This window comes from Cynocephalus volans, chromosome 3, assembly GCF_027409185.1.
Source record: "Cynocephalus volans isolate mCynVol1 chromosome 3, mCynVol1.pri, whole genome shotgun sequence".
In the NCBI taxonomy this organism is placed as follows: domain Eukaryota; kingdom Metazoa; phylum Chordata; class Mammalia; order Dermoptera; family Cynocephalidae; genus Cynocephalus; species Cynocephalus volans.
In genome coordinates, this window is record NC_084462.1 from 14165965 (window position 1) to 14187629 (window position 21665).

Here is a 21665-nt window from a genome sequence, read left to right on the forward strand (position 1 = left end):
ATTGGAACCCTTGTACATTGCAGGTGGAAAGATAAGGTGGCACAACTGCTTTAGAAAACAGTCTGGCAGATCCTCAAAACAGAAACAGAGTTACTAAATGATGCACCAATTCCACTCCTCAGTGCATATTTAAGAGAAATAATAATAGCGTCCACACAAAACTTGCTCGTGAATATTACAGCTGCATTATTTGCAAAAGCCGAAAAGTGGGAACAGTACAAAATGCCCATCAATGGAGGAATGGATAAACAAAAGCGGTTCATACAAACGATGAAATATTATTTACCCACAGAAAGGAATAAAGTTCCCATATGTACTGCAATGTGGCTGACACCTGAAAACATCAAGCTAGGTGAGAGAGGCCAGACACAAAAGGCACATAAGTAGTGGCTATGCTTGCACAACTTTGTGAATATACAAAAACACAAAATTATACATTTTAAAGAGTAAACTTACTGATACATGAATTATATGTGGATGAAGTTATTATTTAAAAAAAAGTAAAGAGGACACAAATCAGATAAAGGTGAGAAATACCAGAGCTCATCACTTTAGAGAAAACACTGCACTAGAAAAATGAACTGTGGTGCCAAGAGGACACCAATGAGCTTTGCTAACCATCTGCTCACCTGTTCCTGTAGCTGTCCCCCACCCTCTTAATATATGAGGGCAACACTGCTTTCCACCCCAGTGGTAGCAAATGGGGCCCACAGAGGTGCTTGGTTTGGCTGCAGAAAGCATTATTTACAATGGAGAAATTTTATGTTACATAGATCAGAGTTTCTCAACCTTGGCACTATTGACATTTTGCACCAGATAATTCTTTGTGGTTAGGGGATGTTGAGAGTACTGTAGAATGTTCTACCAGGTGGATGCCAAAGTGACACCACTCAAAACCAAAAAGTATGCAGACATTGCAAATGTACCACGGGGGGGGTGAGGGACAACTGGTTCTTGCTGAGAACCAACGTGTTAGAGACTTCAGATTTTTAGCTTCTCCTTAAGTTCAGAAGATCCTGTGGCGCTGGACTGGAAACCAGACAGACAGACATGGGCTAGGGGCCGAGCAGCAGTTGTGTCTTAGCTGGGGCTCTCTCTGTTTCACCTCAGCTTCCACTGCACCCTCTTGCCTCTAGTCCACATACCAAGGCTCAGTAGCATTTCACACTGGTCTGAACCACACATCTGTTTATAATAGATAAACGTGCTGTTTTCATCTCATTCTCTATTGAGACCAAAAAAAATTCAACAGCACAGTGTTGTAACAACAACAAGAGAAGTGAAAATCTTTATAGAAATGTGTCTTATGAGTATCTGTTACTGATCCAACTGCTCCTACTACAAGATGATTTATGAACCAGCAACAGAAGTTGGGAGCCTGGGTCTCCCTGCTGGTGTCATTTCTGCCCGAACAACTCCCAGGGTGACAGCTTCTAGTGGGCACCAGAGATTCTTTCAGTAAAATCCCCGCCTTGAGGCCTGCCTTCAGCACCTGGGTTGAGCCTATGAGGACAGAGACAATCGTGAAGGACAGTCTGCACCACTCGACATCAAAAACCAACAGTTCTAAGAATGCACCCAATGTTAACCTGAAGCATACCAGTGAAGGGGGAAGGAGTGTCTTCACATAAAGTACAAACTCATGTCCCTCCAGTTGTTTGTAAACAAGCTCTGTTGGGTCTTGGACTTGCTGCTCTGTGTTATTAATAAGGCCATTTGTAATTTTACCAAGACTTTTATCTAAAAGAGTTTATGGAGGAAATTACAAGCAGCAAAGAGCATTTTTAAACTCTCCTGATTCATTTTCCTTGAGATTTCTAATCTAAAGCATGCTTATAAAATATTATTACCAACACATGGGAAGTGCAGGAATGCTGGTCAGAACTCACTCCATCCTTGTGGCCTTCAGAACTATGGCTCAATAGTAACAATTTTCCCCCTGTACAAGTCTCTTAGCAACTGAGGGATGAACAGAAACAGAATGCTGTGCTTCTGTAAGATAAGGGGAGTGACACCAGCAATCCCCCAAGTAGCAGGAGGCTGCAGAGTGCCTGGAACTCTTGCACTGTGGGGTACACGTCTGCATACAACTGGCTCACAGAACACATACCAATAACCAGAGCTCTAAAGGTACAAGTACAAGGGAGAACAGTGGCCCATCTGGCAGGATGAGGGACTTGTGCTTTGTTTGCCACAGGACCTGCCACCTGGTAATACTTTAATACACTGGAAACTAAAATGGTATCTCCCCCACCCTCTGCTCTCTCTGCTTCCACCATCTTGCAATGAGACGTCTGGGTCACTGTCGCCACCACCAGAGGGACTTTGGACTTCCCAGCCTCAGAAACTGTAAGCAATAAATTTCATTTTTCTTTATAAATCACCCAGTTCTGTGTATTTTGTTATAAGCAACATAAATGGACTAATACAGAAAATTGGTACCAGAGAATTGGGGTGTTGTTTATAACAAATACTTGAAAATGTGGAAACAGCTTTGGAACTGGATGTTGAGGAGAGGCTGGAGGAATTTGGAGGAAGAGGCTAGGAAAAGCTTAGCTGCTGGTGGGAGTTTAGAAGACAAGAAAACCAGGGAAGTTTGGAATGCCTTAGAGACTGGTTACGTGGTGGCAACCAGAATGCTAATTGAAATATGGACTATAAAGACCATTCTAAGGAGGTCTCAGATGTAAATGAGAAGGGACTTTTTGGAAACTGGGACAAAGATCACCCTAGCTGTGAACTGGCAAAGAACTTGGCTGCATTGTGTCCATGCCCTAGGACTTTGCGGAAGTTGGAACTTAGGAGTTGTGAACCAAAGTACTTGGTGGAAGAAATTTGTAAGCAGCAAAGCATTAAGGAAGTTGCATGGCTACTTGCAACAGTCTACTCTGAGTTATGGTGGCAAAGGCACAATGTAAAGCCAGAATTTAAAAGGGAAGCAAAGCATAAAGCTTTGGAAAATTTGCACCCTGGCCATGTGGTAGAGAAGCAGAGAGCATGCAGTGGTGCAGCCCAGTGACCATTAGTTAAGAAGATTAACACAAAAGAACAGGATTATCAAGAGAAGCAGGGAAAGGCCCTGAAGGTATTGCAAAGCCTCTGGGGGCCAACCCTTCCATTTCAGGCTCAAAGGCCTAGGGAGACAGAATGGTCTTCAGGAACAGGAGTGAGGTGCCCTCCACAGGCTCATTGCTCAGTGCCACCTCAGATAGCTGCTTCTAGCACCCAAGCTGCTTTGGTTGCTCCAGCCACGGCTAAATTGGCCCCATGTGTGGCTGGAACCGCAGCTTTGGAAAACACAAGCCAGAAGACTTGGCAGCATCCACATGATGTTAGGTCTGTAGGCTCACAGAATGCCAGAGCTGTGAAGGCTTAGGAGCCTCCACCCCGATTTCAAAGGACATATGTGGAAAAGCCTGGGGGCCGAGGAATAGATATGTCTCAGGGATAGAATCACCACATAGAGCCTTTGCTAGAGCAATGCCGAGTGGAAATGTGGGGTCCAAGTTGCAGCAGAGAAACCCCATCAGCACCATGCCCAGTGGAGCCATGAAAGCGGGACTGCCATAGAGACCCCAGACCTTTGGAGTCACCAGGGTGCAACGCCAGCCTGTGAGAGCTAAAGTCTCACCTGAGACCAGGAAAGCCATAGAAGTGGAGCTGCCTGAGGACATGGGGACCCAAACCCCACACCAGTGTGCAGAGGTCATTGAACATGCAGTCAAGTTACAAGATAGAACTCTGAACTTTGGACTTTTGAGTTGAGACAATTTAAGACTCTGGGGATGAAATGAATGGGGATGAATTTGCATGTGAAAAGGACACAAGTTTTGGGGGGGCCAGGTGCAGAATGTACTGGATTGAATTATGTCCCCCCAAAACTCATTGAAGCTTGAATTGTGTCCCCAAGTTTTATGTATTAGAAACTTAGCCCCCACTGTGACTGTTAACAGGGTGGGGAATCCTATTATGGTAACTGGAAGGTGGAGCCTTGAAGAGATGACTGAATTGTAGGACCGTGCAGTAGTGAATGGATTAAAAATGGTGGTCAGGGGCGTGGTTCTGAGGGCTTGGAAAGAAGAGGAGAGTCTGTCTTGTTCTCTCTGCTCCCACCGTCTTGCAATGTGAGACCCCTGGGTCACTGTTGCCACCACCAGATGGACTTTGGACTTCCCAGCCTCAGAAAATGTAAGCAATAAATTTCATTTTTCTTTATAAATCAAAAAATAAATAAATAAATAAATAAAATGTTATCCCCCTCCCTAATGGATCAGTACTCTCATTCCATGGGGGGGATGGCCTTACCTCTGGCATCACACTCAGTCCCCATTTTTGTTAAAATGGGGGCCCTACCTTGATGACTATAGCCTCCCCAGGATTCATAAAGAAGGGGCCAGAAGTTAGCTTACTGTTATGGGTTCCAGCTGAGGCCCCTGTCTATGATATGCCTATACCTACTAGTAACATTGAAGGCCAAAATATATGGTATCGCCCACCCAGAAAAATGCCCAAACCAGGGTTGGTGTTATCCAGTGGTACTCAAACAGCAACTGTGTTACCATTCGATGAAGACCTACCTTATTTAATGCCCTTAAAATATCTGTGTTATTGCCCTTTGCGTCCTCATCTTCTGATTCCTACCTGCAACATTGGGGAATGCCTTTCTGTCCCGGGCTGTCCCCTATGCTGAAGTTCACAACCACTCAGGTGTGTGGATTGCTGCCAATGTCCCATTCAGAAGGGATGCTGTGGAAGGTTATCCCCCTTAACAGAACTGAATGGAAACTCTGGGTGGAACTGGTGACCACTCACCCTAAGGATCCTTTAAAACCTTAAATACTAACACAAAACCCACTGCACTGTTCAATCTGGATGACACAAAATGATATGTATATTATTTAGTTAGAGAACTAATGCTTCAAAGGGGGATGGACTGGAATGGGTATGTGCTGAACATGGAATTTTATGTTCCAAGGCCCCTTTTTGCATTGAAAGAATGAGCCACTCCAGGCATCCACCTAAAAACATGCGATGGTTACCACACCCTGCCTATCGTATTGTATTGTACATGAAGTGTTAAATACAGAATGAACTGGAAGAGAAAACAAAACAGTCAGAGCTGGAGATTTCTTGACACCTAAAAATGGTGTCTGGATATGTAGAACTAATCTCTGGCCCTATCGACCTTATGGGTAAACTAGCTGATGTACTTTAGGCTTTGCCTCCCTGCCTGGTAGGATATATGACATCTTGCCTGAAGTGCTGCGTAATGATGGGTTTTGGACATGACTGGTGCCATTGTGCACACAATAAGCACAAAATAGCTGCTGGCCATGTCTTCCACTCCAGCACCAAACCCCTCCCCCCTTCCCCTTGACGAGAAGCCTCCTTACTTTAACAGAAACCCTTTTGCTTCTGCAAGGGTGCAGTTCTCCACCCTGGTCACATAGTTTCCATATTAGCATAATGCCCCTCCTTGATGGTATCAGCCAACCCTTGATGCCCTATATAAGCTCTCTCACCACCACACCTGGTGCTGCCTTCCATTTTGAGGGCAGCCCCAGGCTGCCTGCCACTTTGGGCACAGCCCGGCAGATTCTTTTCCTTTAATAAAGCTTGAACAGTACGCAGCGTCTCGGCTCACTGTCTTTCGCATAATCTACCAGCCCTCAAGTCCAGATGGGCTTGGAGCATAGCCTGGTGGGAGCGGCTGGTATCAATCTTCTTTCCTCAATATGCTGGAATTAGTGCAAAACAGAAATAGCAACACTGGCAAAATTTGCTGCTATTACTTCGAATGACTACCGTCAGAGCATTTTCTTTTAAAATCAAGAGACTCCTCAAATGAGAAAGGTGACGTTACAAAACAGGATGGCATTAGATACTTTAACTGCAGCACACAGGAGAACTTCTGCCTTAGTTGGAGAAAAGTGTTGTATGTAAATCCCCTCATATGACTCCAGTGTGACTGGTCTGCTCTCCCACGTGAACAAGGCCATAGATCTTGTGGAACAGAGTTCCTTTGCAGATGCATTTGCCCAGTGGCTTGCTTATCTCCATGGAAGCTGAGGAACAATTGTTCTTAACATCTTTCTGTGTCTAGTTGGGATTCTATGCTCTTGTTGCTGCTTACACTGCTGATGTGGTTTAGCAATGCAAATCACCTCTTAATACCTGGCCCTAGGGCCCTCATGGAAGATTGGCAGATAAGATTGTGTGGGCCACTCAGTGCTGAGGGGATGGAGTGTAGGAATGTTGGTCAGAACTCACTCCATCCTTGTGGTGGTCAAAGCCATGACTTCAAAAGTTATCATTTTTCCCTTGCACAATTTACTTAAGAACTGAGGAAAGGACAGGAACAGAATGCTATGCTTCTGAAGGATAAGGGGAGTGACACTGGCAACCCCAAAGATAAGCAACAGGAAGCTGCAGAGTGCCTGGAAATCTTGCACTCCCAAAGCCTTTCTCTCTTTGACATAGCTCCACTTTTGTCTCTAAGTCCCTTATAAGCCTCAACTCTCCCACCCCCAGGGTGTGGAGGAAACAGTTGTGCAGCAAATGGATTAGTACTGCCCAACCTCTGTAAGTAACTCACTTGTCAAAAATAAACTCCCTGTAAACAGTATGGAGTGGATTCCTTTGTTCTTTGGGCTCAGACTATGACTCCTTTTAGTGGGCATTATACTGTTAGCTCACACCCAAACAGGAAACACATTATTTTAGGGTGGAAGAGTTAATTAATGTGCGTGATATAGAGAGAACAAGAAAAAGGTTATTGCTGATGCTTCTGCTAATAGCATTTCTAAAAAGAGAAGATTTTTCAAACAGTGCTCTTTCATGTTAGATAACTTTCTCGAAGCCCTAGATTAGTGCTAAGAAACACTAATTGGTTAAAATAAAACCACCTGTTACACAGACATTAAAAAAATAAAATAAAACGTTCATGGAAAAAAAAGACAAAAATCATTTATGTGGTGTGTAAAGATGTTCATCCCAGTGTTATTTATAACAGTAAAAAACTGGAAATGAGAGCAGTTTTGAAATAATTATGAGAATGAGGATAAATGATGATGATAATGTTGGTGATGATGATGGTATGGTGATGATGGTGGTGAGGATAGTGTTAATAGTGATAATAATAGTGAAGATAATTAAGGTAATGGTGGTGATAAGAATGACGATAGTGATGATGGTGGTAGTGATAGTATTAATGATAATAGTGATATTATGGTAGTGATGGTGATGATGGTGATGACAATGTTGATGGTAATGATGATAATGTGAATAATGATGGTGGTGATGGTGATAATGGTATAATGATGGGGATATGATAATGATGATGGTACTGATCATGGCGATGATGGAGGTTATGATTCCAACTGACAGCCAAAGAGGGATGAATATATGGCTGATACCACTCTAAGGGCTTTTAACAATTTTAAAGGTTTTTGCCCATCATTATCAGTCTCAATGTGGAATTAATCGGCACAGTTTTCATTTCTCAAGAAGTTGAACATGTTTCCATGAGTTTTTTCGACCATCCTAGTTCCCCTTTCTATGAATTACTAGTTCAGACATTTGGTGCATTTTCACTTGCTGATTCTTATCATTTAAAAAAAAATTCAACATCACGTCATGATAAAATTCTCAAATTATGTATAGAAGAAAGTTATATCAACACAATAAAGGCCACAGATACTTTTTTTAAAAAAAAACACAGCTAATATCATAATTAACAGGGAAAACTTGAAAGCTTTTCCTCTAAGAACAGGAACAAGCAAAGAAGCCCACTCTCACCACCCTTATTTAACATAGTACCAGAGGTTTTAGCCAGAGCAATTAGGCAAGAGGAAAGAATAAAGGGCATCCAAATTGGAAAAGAGGAAGTCAAATTATCCATGTTTGTAGACAACTTGATCTTATACATAAAAAAACCTAAAGACTCTGCCAAAAGACTCTTAGAACTGATCAACAAATTTAATAAAGTTGCAGGATACAAAATCGACATACAAAAATTAGTAGTGTTTCTAAATGCCAACAGTGAACTAGCTGAAAAAAAGTCAAGAAAGCAATCCCATTTACATTAGCCACCAAAAATAAAATAAAATAACTAGGAATAACTTTAGCCAAGGAGGTGAAAGATACCAATGAAAACTGCAAAACACTGATTAAAACACTGAAATTAAAGGATACACAAAAAATGGAAAGATAATCCATGTTCAAAGACTGGAAGAATTAATATCGTCAAAATGACCATACTACCCAAAGCAATCTACAGATTCAATGCAATTTACATAAAAATACCAATGATGTTCTTCACAGAAATAGAGAAAACAATCCTAAAATTTATATAGAACTACCAAAGACCCCAAGTAGCCAAGGCATTCTTGAGCAAAAAGAACAAAGCTGAAGACTACCTGACTTCAAAATATCCTACAAAGCTATAATAATCAAAACAGCATGGTACTGGCATAAAAACACACATGGAAGAAAACTTAGAAATAAACCCACACATCTACAGCCAACTGATCTTTGATGAAAGTGCCAAGAATACACATTGGGGAAAGGACACCCTCTTCAATAAATGATGCTGGGAAAACTGGATATCTATATGCACAAGAAAAAGGGTAGACCCCTATCTCTCACCATATACAAAAATCAACTCAAAATGAATTAAAGACTTAAATGTAACACCTGAAACTATAAAAATACTAGAAGAAAACATAGCAGAAACACCCCAAGACATTGGTCTTGACAAAAGTGTTATGCAGAAGACTTCTAAAGCACAGGCAACAGAAGAAAAAAATAGACATATGGGATTACATCAATCTAAAAAGCTTCTGCACAAGAAAAGAAAAATCAACAGACTGAAGAGGCAGCCAGTGGAATGGGAGTAAATATATTCAAACTATCCATCCAACAAGGAATTAAAACTCAGAATATATAAGGATCTTAAACAACTCAACAGAAAAAAAACCCAAATATTTCAATTTTAAAAGGGGCAAATGAAGCTGGCCAGGTAGCTCAATTGGTCAGAGTGCAGTGTTATAACATCAAGATTAAGGGTTCATAACCCTGTACCAACCAGCCACCAAAAAAAAAGCAAATGAGTGGAATAAACACTTCCTCGAAAGTAGACACACAAATGACCAACAGGTATATGAAAAAATGTTCAACATCACTAATTACAGGGAAATGCAAACTGAAACCACCATTAGATATCATCATCTCACCTCAGTTAGAATGGCTGTCATCAAAAGGACAAACAATAACAAATACTAGTGAGGATGCAGAGAAAAAGGAACTCATACATTACTGGTGGGAATGTGATTTAGTACAACTGTTAAGAAAAACTGTATGGAGTATCCTTTAAAAACTAAAAATAGAACTATCATATGATCCGGCAGTCCCACTGCTGGGGATTTATTCAAAAGAAAGGAAATTAGAATACCAAAGAAATACCCACATCCCAATTTTTATGCAGCACTATTCACAATAGCCAAGATATGGTATCAACCTAGGAGTCCATCAACAGAAGAATGGATAAAGAAAATATGGTATACATACACCATGGAAATATGTATACTCATCCACTAAAGAGAATGAAATCCTGCCATTATGGCAACATGGGTGAGCCTGGTAGACATTGTGTTAAGTGAAACAAGTCAAGCAGAGAAAGATAGATACAACATGTTCTTGCTCATATGTGGGAGCTAAAAAAAAGAAAAGTTGAGCTTTTAAAAGTAGAGAGTAGAATTGTGGTTACTAGAGGCTGCAAAGGGAAGAAGGAGGGGGGATAGTGAGAGGTTAGTTAATGAACACGAAATTATAACTAGACAGGAAAAATAAGCTCTAGTGGTGTACGGTAGTGCTAGGCATCTATAATTAACAATATTTTACTGTATGTTCTCAAATGGCTAAAGGAGAGAAGTTCAAAGATTCTCATAACAAAGAAATGATAAATTTTTGCTATGATGAATATGCTAACTACCCTGATTTGACCATCACACATTGTACACATCGAAATAGAACTCTATGGCCCATAAATATGTACAATCAATACATTTCAATTAAAAATAGATAAATTCCTTTTAATAAAGAGAAATCTTTCTCCTTTTTTGATGTAGGCATGTATTGCTCTAAACTTCCCTTTTGGTACTGTTTTGGCTGTGTCCCATCGATTTTGGTATAGTGTATTTCTATTTTTATTTATTTCAAGACATTTTTTAATTTCCTTCATAATTTCTTCATTCACCCATTGGTCCTTCAGAAGCATGCTGTTTAATCTCCGTGTATTTGTATGCTTTTGATATTCCCCTTGCTATTGATTTTTAGTTTTATTTCATTGTGATCAGAGAAGATACGTGATATGATTTCAATTTTTTTTTAATTTGTTGAGACTTGTTTTGTGAGCTAAGAACATTTTGAATTGCCAATAAGACGTAGGACGTTTAGAATATTCTTGGCCTCTCCTGACTAGATGCCAGTAGCAACGCCTTGCTCTTTACCACCAAGCTCTGACAACTAAAATGTCTTCAGGCATTGATAAATGTTCCACTCTCTGGGATGGCAGTGGGGAAGAGGGCAAGAACTAGCCTTGGTTAACGATCACTCACTTAGATACATGATATAAAGAAGGCAATTGGTACCACAAAGGGCCCTCTTGCAGTCCGCCCCAGTAAGAGAAGATCTACTACCATCTGTGAAGCTTTAATCCAAGATTAAGAGAAGATTGCCTCTCTCACTCTCATTGCTGAAAAACAGATAATGGGAAAAGATAAGAGGAGAGAGAGCATCATGGCCTGCATAAGCAACACCCACCCGCAAAGGCTGTCACCCAAACCAGCAGGAAGTCCAAAGCCTAGACCATGCTCAGCACAAACACTTGCTGTAGAAGGACTGGCTGGAAGACAGAAAATGGGACAGGACAGGGACACACCAACAGGAATGTGAGGCTAATAATATCCATCACTTCTGAGAGTGTTGTGAATCCATTTGACCAAGGGAGCAATTTCTAGGAACTTGTCTTTAAGAAATAATCAGAGATATACACAAAGATTTGTGTATAAAGGTTTTTATCTCAACATTTTTAATAATAATAAAAGAAAAGACTGAGGAAGGAAGATGGCGGACTAGAGTGCCCAGGGGACATTTCTCCCACAGAAAAGAACTGGAACAACTAACAGACAGCTATACACTGATGGGAGACTGGTGAGATTGCTGCAGAGAACAAAAACCCAGGAGAGTGACATAGAGAGGAGAGAGAAGCACACAGCTACAGCTGCCATGTCTCTGACACCAGTATCAGTGGAGGAAACATTTCCCTCACAATGAAAAGGTAGGCAGAGGGCCCACACCAACCTCTATCCTCACCACCTAGGTCCACAAATCCTTTGGCAGGACGAGTCCAGAGCCAAGTGTGGACAGTGCCCTCCAAAACTAGCACTGTTGTTATTAGCATGGACAGTGCACTCCCACCCTCACCCTCAGGACCCAAGATGACACAGATCAGCCGAATCTTGGAACCTAAACTATTACATGAGTGCACCTTGCACAGGGGCCAGTACCACAGTGCTTCCCCAACATTAAGGCTATGCCCTCCACCCAGTACACTCACAGGAGAGTCTGCAGTGCCCTGATCCCAGCAGCTAGAAGCCTGGGCTCTGTCCTCCATCCTGCGAAGCCAACTCTAGTCTGGCTGAACTGACACACCCCCACATCCCAGGCAGCCCCTCTTCAGGTGAACCACACCCTATTCCCCCTAGTCCCCACCCCACCCGCTGACGGAGTTGTATACACCTGAGACCACCCCCCAGTCAGAAAAACAGCTCATGGGTCTCTACCATAACAAATACACCCTTGAGCTGGTGGAAATAAAGTACATCCACCCCTTTCAGAGAGGTAGCCTGACAACTCCACCCTAAATGGTGCCACCCAGCACCTTTACCAGAAGACGCAGAAGCAAATACACAGGCGCCTTCACTGCAGGACTGCCTAGCAGCCCCATGCAACCCCCACAGGCAGCCGGCCCAGGCTCCCCAACATGCACCAGCCTGGGCGGCTCCCACAGGTAGCCAGCCCAGGGGGACCTGATGCACTGCAGACCCAGAAGCCCCGCCGGTCCCCACAGGCAGACAGCCAGGTGCCCCAATGCACCCTGGCCTGGGTGGCCCCACACAGCCCCAATAGGTGGCCAGCCCAGGTGCCCCATCACGCATTTGCCCAGTGGCACTACCCACTACCCACAAGCAGAGGAACAGGGTGCTCCACCAAGGGTTCAACCAGCAGACCTGCCCACTTCCTGAGAAGTAGCTCAGTAGCCCCACCCTTTGCAGTCCAACACCTGAACTGCAAAGGTAAGCATGACTTCGTGGCTGCTGCCATCACTGTGCCCTGACCCCCGGGGTACTATCTCCACAGCCGCCCTACTCCCTGCGCAGCAGTGGGTCCCACTCCTTGCTGACACCCAGCCCAGGTGCCACCAGCTCCACCACACCCAGATCCAGGTGTTTCTGTTTTACCAGGCAGGAGGAAAGATGGAAAGAGCAAGGACCCAGGAGAAGCCTCTGCCCACTGAAAAGAGGAAAGAGAACCTCACCCAGGGCCATCCATTCAAGCCGAGTACCGTCAGCACACCCAAGCACCAGCAATTCTGCCCAGAGCCAATGGTCTGTCTTTTAGATACTGGCCAGTCTAACTGGCATGAGGTGATATCTCAGTGTGGTTTTGATTTCCATTTCCCTGATGCTTCGATCACTAATACACACCAAAATTAAAGTTATGGGGAAACATGTTTCTACAACTGTAAAATGATTCTCACCTATAAAATAGTGATGTATGACAGGTAGTTCAAAATTGATTGCTTCCTAGGTTTTCACTAGAAATTAAAATTACTGAGAGTTTATAAGTCTGGTTAATATACATAATTCTCTATTCAAAGTTTTTCAAAAAACTAACTTTTTTGGTTAAAAAAAAATTATAAGGCACAAAAGTGTTCATTTATTTAGAAAAAATAATTATGTCTAAATTCAGAGGTTATTAAACATTGTTTCATAAAGTAAATTTGAGAAGAAAATAGACACAAGATAGAAAAGAACCAGTAAGTAGAAGAGAGAGATTCATAAAGAAAGTTATGGGTATAAAGATGCATTTTGTCTAAGAAAGGTAAAAGAAAACAATTATTTTACATGAGAAAGAATCTTGTGTAGCAAATGTTTGTCCTAAAGTAAAATGACTGGTTATTTAGAAAAGAATAAGTATAGGACAAAGCAGTAAATCTAAAACATTTCGGTGAAGATCTGAGTAGACAGCAAAGGCTTCATGAACAGTGAATTTGTGTGTCACTGTATTGGCTATATTTAGAAGGGAATTAATCATAAGTCTTTCTAGATATTGAGCTTTGATATTACAAATACACTGATACAAAACTCCAAACTTGGTCTCCTATGTTAGAACAAGGGTTTCATGAAGCATCAATCTGCTCTTAGGAAAACGGCAAGTGGTTTTCCTTTTTAATTCCAAAGTCTGTTTCTTTAACAGCCATCTTCTAAACTGCAGTTTCTATTTCTGCCACGTGTCTTCCTGAGAGCTCCTAGATTCAAGTTGCAAATGTTGTCTTCTTCATTTAGCATGATAATTTAATTTATTCGGGTAGAGTTTTCCTCTGAAGCTCCTTAAATTTCTATCTCAGAAGTTCAACTTTGCTGTATGTTGCTGTGCGTGAATTGCAGGTCACACATCATTGCGTTCAGCTCTCGCTCTTTTTCCTCTGGAGGACGTCTTGGGTGATAACTCTGCTCTAATTTTTCATCAGCTCCTATGACATTTTTTTCTTTTTTCTTTTCTTTTCTTTCTCATGTTCTAACTCTGCTGTTATCGCCTGACACTGAAATGTTCTTTCTTAAAGGCCTAGAAAAGATATCTCCCCCAGTATAATTGAATTCTATACCCTTGCAAGTGTCTAAATTCCTGTGTGTACTCAAAAAATTTCCCGTGCTGTATCTAAGAACCATGAATTCCCTGGCTCAGAGTACTAGTTTTTGGGTTTTGTTGTTGTTGTTGTTGTGTTGTTTTGTTTTGTTTTGTTTTGTTTTGTTTTGTTTTATGTTCCTCTGTAATATGGGATACTTTCATAAGCCTGGACACATTCTTCCTGTGTCCGATTAAATTCCAAATGCCTTTTCCTTGGGTTCAACTTTCAGATCATCTAAATGGACTTCCCGTAAGGAGAAGCAATCCCACTGCAGGAGGTCTTTCTTTACCTTTATGGTAACCAGCCAAAAAAAACAAAGATTTTTGTTCTATCGAAATAATTTCCTGTGTTGTCTTCATTAGGCTTTTTTATTGCTTGGGAAAACTGAGTTTTGAAAGGGTTAAGATTTTTACATCTGTATAACTTTCCATATTGCTCTTAAAGCCTTTGATTATCACTCTGGTACAATAAATAACTACTATTTCCCAGTGACCTGTGATCCTGTTTTGATCAAGTGTTCTTAACCTTTTGGCCTCTTTGGCAGGCTACCCCAATATCAAAATTCTAAATTAAGTCTTTGGGATTATTTATTTGGGCCCATGGAGAGCTTCAAATGATGTACCTCTCATCATGTAGGCATATTAAAAGATTAGGTTTATGTGGTAAATTGTATAGAAAGTATTGTCAAATGATAAATGATACTGTATCTTTTTTCAGTTACATTTATGGGTATGTTGATATGAATGACACAAAATTATATAAAATTCTTAAAAATAAAATGTCATCGGTCATAGTTTCAATTGTTACATTAGATCTTCTTTAAAGTTCTATTTGTATGAATGCGCTATTGATATAAGTATTTTAGAGAATATGAAATTTATAAGTCTGATGTTCCTGATGTGATGCTATCAGTCATGATTCTGGTTGTTATCTTAAAATGCTGTATGTGATAGAAATAACTATGATACCTGGTCAATTGCTGATTATAATGAGCTTTCACGGGCCGAGCCCGTAGCGCACTTGGGAGAGTGCAGCGCTGGGAGCGCGGCGACGCTCCCGCCGCGGGTTCGGATCCTATAGGGGGATGGCCCGTGCACTCACTGGCTGGGTGCCGGTCACGAAAAAGACAAAAAATAATAATAATAATAATGAGCTTTCACTAGATTTTAACTATGGCTATTCTAAATCTCTAGTATACAGTTTTGCTTTTTTTCTAAAGGTATCAGCAATCACATTCATGAAAAATACTCCAACAAGTACTCTTAAATACGTGTCTAATAACTTATTAATAACAAAATACAAAATTTCCATAACTCTAATAAAAAAACTCATTCATGAAATTGCTTCAAGATAAAGCAGAACAAAAAGTAATGACATAAGATTGTATAACTAATAAAGATAATGTTTTGTGACTTTTATTTAAGATATTGTTGGTTCTTTACTTAAGTATTTTTTCTAGATTTAAAGAAATTCTCTTTCTTCAGCTATTTATAACTTACAGCAATTTGGTAAACTATACAATTGCGAACAAATGCAAGAGAATTTGCTTTTTCTCCCTACACGATTCCTCCAAAATGCAAAAACTAATCATTAGTATTCTTACAGTTTTTTATGAGAATATGGTTATTTACATACATTCAGTAAGATTATGATCTCTCTTTATCACAGGATACAACTGGAAATATTGGTTATGTAGCCAAAGCTTTGACTGAAATATTATATTTGAGAATGTGGATTAATGCCTGACTTCAAGGGTTTTCAGCCTTACGGTGATTAAATAAAACTGTCACGGCCTGGCAGGCACAGAAACCGTGTAAGACTATAGGTAAAATTTAAAGTCTGCCTTGCTCTGGCTTCCTGGCCACGAGAGGTTTTCAAATCTGGGATTCCTGTATGATCAAGACAGAGAAAAAAGTTGTGTTTCTGAAGAAAAGCTATAATACACCTATTATTAAATTGTAGCCCTGTGCATTATACTTGAGGTTTCGTTATCTATCTGTAGACTGAACCAGATCCTAAATTCTTCCAGATTTTTCCAATACAACTTTCTTCTATAAAATCAGAAAAATTGAAACTGCTATGTTCCTGAAGTCCTATAAACTAAAACTAAGTAGATTTTGAGAAATAATTCTCGTGCCTGATGAATGGGCTACACAGAAAGTTCACCAAATCACTCAATGCCATAACCAGAGATATTCAAACTACAAACCAGGACAAGAATTTTTTTATGGTTTTACACTGTAGACAGCTTTTGCTGAGATGTCAGAACAAGGATTTGTATCATAAAGAGACTCTTACCTCTCTTAATGCCTGCCTTTTCCATCTGACAAGATAACAGGAATTTGCTTTATTCAATTGATTGTCTTTAAGCGGAGGTTTGTGGCTTAAAACCATGATGCAAACTAGGATTGTCATATTACTGTTAATTTTACTTCGTATTTTCCCTTTTTGAATTTTGTTCCTGTTACCTGTTAAATTTTTTGCAGAAATACAACCCCTACAAAATAATGCTGGCCCAACACTTTGATGTGATGGCACACCTACAGGACAGACAAAATTGCACTTAACAATAAACTTCATGTAGACTTTCCCCGAGAGCCCTTCAAACCTCCCTTGTTGCTCAAATGTGGCAAAGAGGGTTGGGACACAGACTCCTACCCACTACTCACTCCCTTCAACACAGGACCAGACCAGCAACCCAGAGCAAGCTTATCCTGGCACAGAGGGACAGCAAAACCAGGATTATTGATCAGCAGTTTTTGGGAGAAAAATATTGATCCAAAGAGGAAATATGAAAGTGATCGGAATCAAAATGGAGTCACTGTATTAAAAAAAAAGAAAACCTGGGCCGACCCCGTGGCTCACTCGGGAGAGTGCGGCGCTGGGAGCACCGAGGCTGCGGGTTTGGATCCTATATAGGGATGGCCGGTGCGCTCACTGGCTGAGCGTGGTGCAGACGACACCAAACCAAGGGTTACAATCCCCTTACCGGTCACAAAAAAAAAAAAAAAAAAAAAAAAAAAAAAACCTGACAAAAACAGCCAGGGAAGCCCATGAAGAAAAGGAATCTCATGCACTATGCCTGTTAACAAGAAATATAACAAAGGACTTGGCAAAGCCACAACCTTGCACAGGGGCCATTGTAACATTTATAAGAATACTTCTGAAATGACATCTGCCCAGCAACTCTCCGTCCAACCTTGGACTGGTGCCACTCTTGTTATTGATCCTTGTAGCCAAAAATAATTATCCCAAATTAATTACGTAAATTTCCAGCATTTTTCTTTAAAATCTTTTACTTCAACTTTGTTGAATATACGTATAGTTTCTGTAATACGTTTATTCCCGTTGCAGTGCTCTATTTCTGGTTAAACTCTTTATTTGAGAGTGTATCTCTGTTTGCTTTTAGGTTGACACTTCTAGGGACCTATATTCTCAAGAATGATAACAAACATCCCTATAAAATCTAGTACACAGATGTGCACAGCAGCATCATTCAGAATAGCCAAAAAATGGGACAGAAGGAAATGGAGAGATGTAGGTCACAGGGTACAATGTTTCAGTGAGACAGTAGGAAAAGTTTCCAGATGTATTAAACTGCATGGTGACTAAAGTTAATAACCTTGGGGTAGGAAAGGTGAGCACTTTTTGTGTCTGGTTTACAAAATCCATCCTTAATCCCAAAGTTAGAAATATTCTCAAATAATTCTTACTAAAAGTTATAATGTTTTACTTTTGACTCCAGGCCCCAGATTCATCTGGAGTTGATTTTGGGGTGTGATGAGGCCATATGAGGTCCTCCTTTAAAGAGGGGTCCTTTAAACTGGCATTCGGGGTCTTCCTCGGCTGCTTCAGCCTGAATAGTTCTGCATTTTTTAAATAACATTTTTATTGAGATATAATTTACATAGCATAAAATTCAACTTTTAAAGTCTGCAGTTCAGTAGTTATTAGTATATTCTCAGAATGGTTCAACCATCACCACAATCTAATTCCAGAACATTTTCATCATCCCAAAAAGAATCCCCATTCTCCCTTCTTCTAGCCCCTGGCAACCACAACAGTTCTACTTTTAGCTGATTTATTTTTTTAAGTTGGGGTTTTGAGCAAAATTCTATTTGGGACGAAGGTTTCTGCTGCTTACAAAAACTTAGGAAACTTCTGCCTGGTGCCAGGCTGCCCCCCAATAGATCTAGAGTTCAGGTGGCTTATGATGTTTTTCATCCCGACTCTAGAAACAGATTAAGTCAATGTTTTCTTAAGGGCAAGTCCCCGAGTGGTAGCAGAGTTATAAACTCTGAGCCTTCACTGCCCCAAAGGACCAGGCCAATTTCAGCTACCAAGAACATGAACCAGGGGACCCATGTTATTACAACTGCCTAATTTACAGCAAGGAAAATAATAAGCCCCTAGCACCCTCATTTTGTTTTCCCACCTGTGGCTTTTATGTGTAGGGGGCACTCCTGTACAACACTACAGGGACCAGCAGCAGGCAATGATATGGAGGCACACACTGACCACCCAACTAAGGGCAGCCATCCCTGCCACTCCTGGGACTTTCTATTTCCAGGCACAGTTTTACTTTCTTCCAGACACTTGTACTTCCAGCAAGTGTCTGTTTTATTTACTGGTTTGTGCCTGCAGAACCATGGGCTCCTGAAGGGCCAAAGCCATGTCAGTCTTACTCACTGATGTGCTCCCTCCCCTAGTGCCAAGACAATACGTGGTAAATACAGACACTCAATAAACAGCTGTCCAGTGGATGTGTAATAGAACCAAACTTGGATCCATTCACTCAATATGCAGATAAAACCAAAACACTGACACCAAGTTGCAGTGGGAAGAATAAAGCTTTAATTACGAGGCCATCTAATGGAGATCAGGCAGCTAACACTCAGAAAAACCCCATTTTCCCCAACAGCTGACATGCAAGGGCTTTTAAAAGAAAAGGGTCGGGGGTTGGGAAAGAGGCTGTGTGCATAGCTCGTGGACAGTTCTGATTGGCTGAGTCTCCAAGGACAAAGAAGCAGGATCTCGGAGAACACAGAAGCCGCTTTCGGTTCTTGCTATCAGTCTTCCAGCTCTTATCCATCTATTCCTTCTTACAGTTTACCTCTGATCAGCACATTCAGAGGGATGTGAAAGTTCTGGTTTTTATCCTGTAAAGACATTTCATAAATATATGTTGAGACAACATCTCTTATGCCCGGAACTTATGGACTGTTTTATGGTCTTTCTTATCGCTTAGGTCACATCCCATCCTGCCCAGCTGCCCACTTTTATTCCCTTCCTCTCCAATTAGGGAGTTAGGTTGTAAATCCTAACTCAACCTAACTCCCCAGTTGGAGAGTCCTGTTCCCAGAGCCTAAATCAGCATCAGCTTCAGGGACCAATGCCAAGGCTCACTTTTATAAAACTTCCTGGGGGAGCTTCATCAGAATGGGGTATCCACTTGGCCCCAGATACATAGCACTCAGTCCCTCGTCCCTAAGGGTGCGGTCCTCATCTCCTTCATTAGTTCACGCTCTGCTTCCTCCTCCTGGGAGTGGGCAGTTCCAGCCACCCCGACTTCAGTCCCAGAGCAGCCGAGCCTCCTTGAATCTTTACCTCACCCCCATCTGAATTTCAGAGAAAAAATGAATAATTTTAAATATATGTTCCAACTATACTATTGGAATGTATTTATACTATAATAATACCATTAATATTTAGGAGAGGATTTGATATTAGACTTCAGCATAAATATGTTCCAAATATATGTTGGGACATAATTATAACAAGATATACTATTAGTATTTAATATAATATTTAGTATAACATGACTCAAATATACTATTGGGACTATTTATACTAACAATTATTCATCATTTATCTGAAATTCAAATTTAACTATGTGTTGTCCTGTATTTTGTTCAATTTTGCAGCTGTTATGGCACATACTTATATTGTAAACATCTTTGTATTAAAAATTACTTATAGAAAATATACTTAGATAAAAACAATTTTAATTATAGTAAATATGGCACACTAATACTAAAAAGCGTTTCTTGGCTTCCGGCGTCCGGAGCGGAGGCCGTGGCAGGAGGCTCGGAGGGACGGAGACGGGACCGTGGCGCCGCCGCTGCCGGGCTAGGGGTCCGCGGCGACGTGGGACGGGACTGTCGATGTGATAAACCTGAAGATCTTGAAGAGGCAAATCCTTTCTCCTTTAAAGAGTTCCTGAAAACCAAGAACCTCGGACTGTCAAAAGAGGACACAGCCAGCACTAGGACTTACTCAAAGGACGCCTCGAGGCACTCGTTGGGTCGCGACCACAACTCCCAAACCGTCGGCTATGGCCTGGAATAGCAGCAGCTGCTTTTCGAAGACCCGGCAGGGGCTGGCGACCTCCTGGACGAGGAGGACCGGGACGACGCGTGGAGCGGGGCCGGCCTGCCATCCGCTGTGGAGCAGACTCACTCCTCCAGGGTCACCGCCAGCACGTCGCCCTGCGGCACTTACCGTTCCTTTGTCTCCACCCCACCGGAGTTGGCTGGGCCCGCGTCTCTGCCCCCGGGGACAGTGAGTGACACCGAGTCGTGTGTCTCTCTGCCATCTCCGGCAGGGAGTCCTGGCACAGACTTCCAGGCTCACGGAGAGTCCCTAGGAGACCGGCATCGGAACGACGAAAATCCTAAGCTAAGAAGAAAGCTGAACGAGGTTCAGAGCTTCTCTGAAACGCAAACAGAAACGGGGACAACACTTGAGCGTAAATTAGAAGCAAAAATGGTCGAGGAGGAGAACGCCTACCACGACCTGGAGTCGGTGGTGCAGCGGGTGGAACGGAACCCGGAGCTGACGACCAAACGGGCTGTAAAGGCAGAAAATCACGTCATGAAACTGAAACAGGACATGAGTTTGCTGCAGGCCCAGGTCTCCAGCCTTCGGCGTGAGAACGAAGCCCGACGGTGGCGCGGCCGCCACGCCGACGTGGTCGCCACGCCGACGTGGTCTTGCAGCACCTCCGCGCCGTCATGAACAGTGCGCGCGCTTCCGTAAAGCAGCTGGTTTCCGGGGCTGAGACGGCGAATCTTGTTGCTGAAACCCTTAAATCTATAGACAGAATTTCCGAAATTAAAGAGGGAGAGGAGGGCTCTTGAGAACCACGGGGTGCCTCCCGCTGAACGTCCCGAGACACCTGAGATCACCGCTGCTCTACTGACCGTGCAACTGTGTCTTTCAATCTTCAGTCTTCACCCAGAGTAAAGTGTTTACCGTGGGACACTGATTTCATGACCCCAGACAGTATTATTGGCCACCGCAGTAGGAGCAACCTATCCGTGAGTTACAGCTACGTATGGATGCTTGGTGAAATTCCCGCTGTTTTATAGACTCTGATCTATGGGAAGAAATTTTTATAAGAGCCAGTGATGTTTAAAAATTACTAAACATGAGAACAGCAGTTCTGTACTAAGTGTTTTCCGTTAACAACCCAGAAGGTGAATTGTAAGATAAATTCAGTTGACCTCCTTGATGTCATAAGTAGAAAAACACTAAGCCAACCGTCACAGAAGTGACCGACTTGGACAGGGACTCGTGCCTTTTCGCTGTCACTCGGCGCCCCTCTGGCTCACCGTTCACTCTTGCGACCTTCGCGGGGTGGCTCCTGGGGTCGGGGGCCCGCATGCGGAGGCACCACTTGGTGGACGCTGCT

The 21665-nt window shown here is 42.0% G+C and overlaps 1 pseudogene; it reads left to right on the plus strand.

Moving 5' to 3' along the window:
- Positions 1–12043: 12043 nt before the first annotated feature.
- Positions 12044–21111, plus strand: LOC134372461 (endosome-associated-trafficking regulator 1-like; annotated as a pseudogene).
- Positions 21112–21665: the final 554 nt, after the last annotated feature.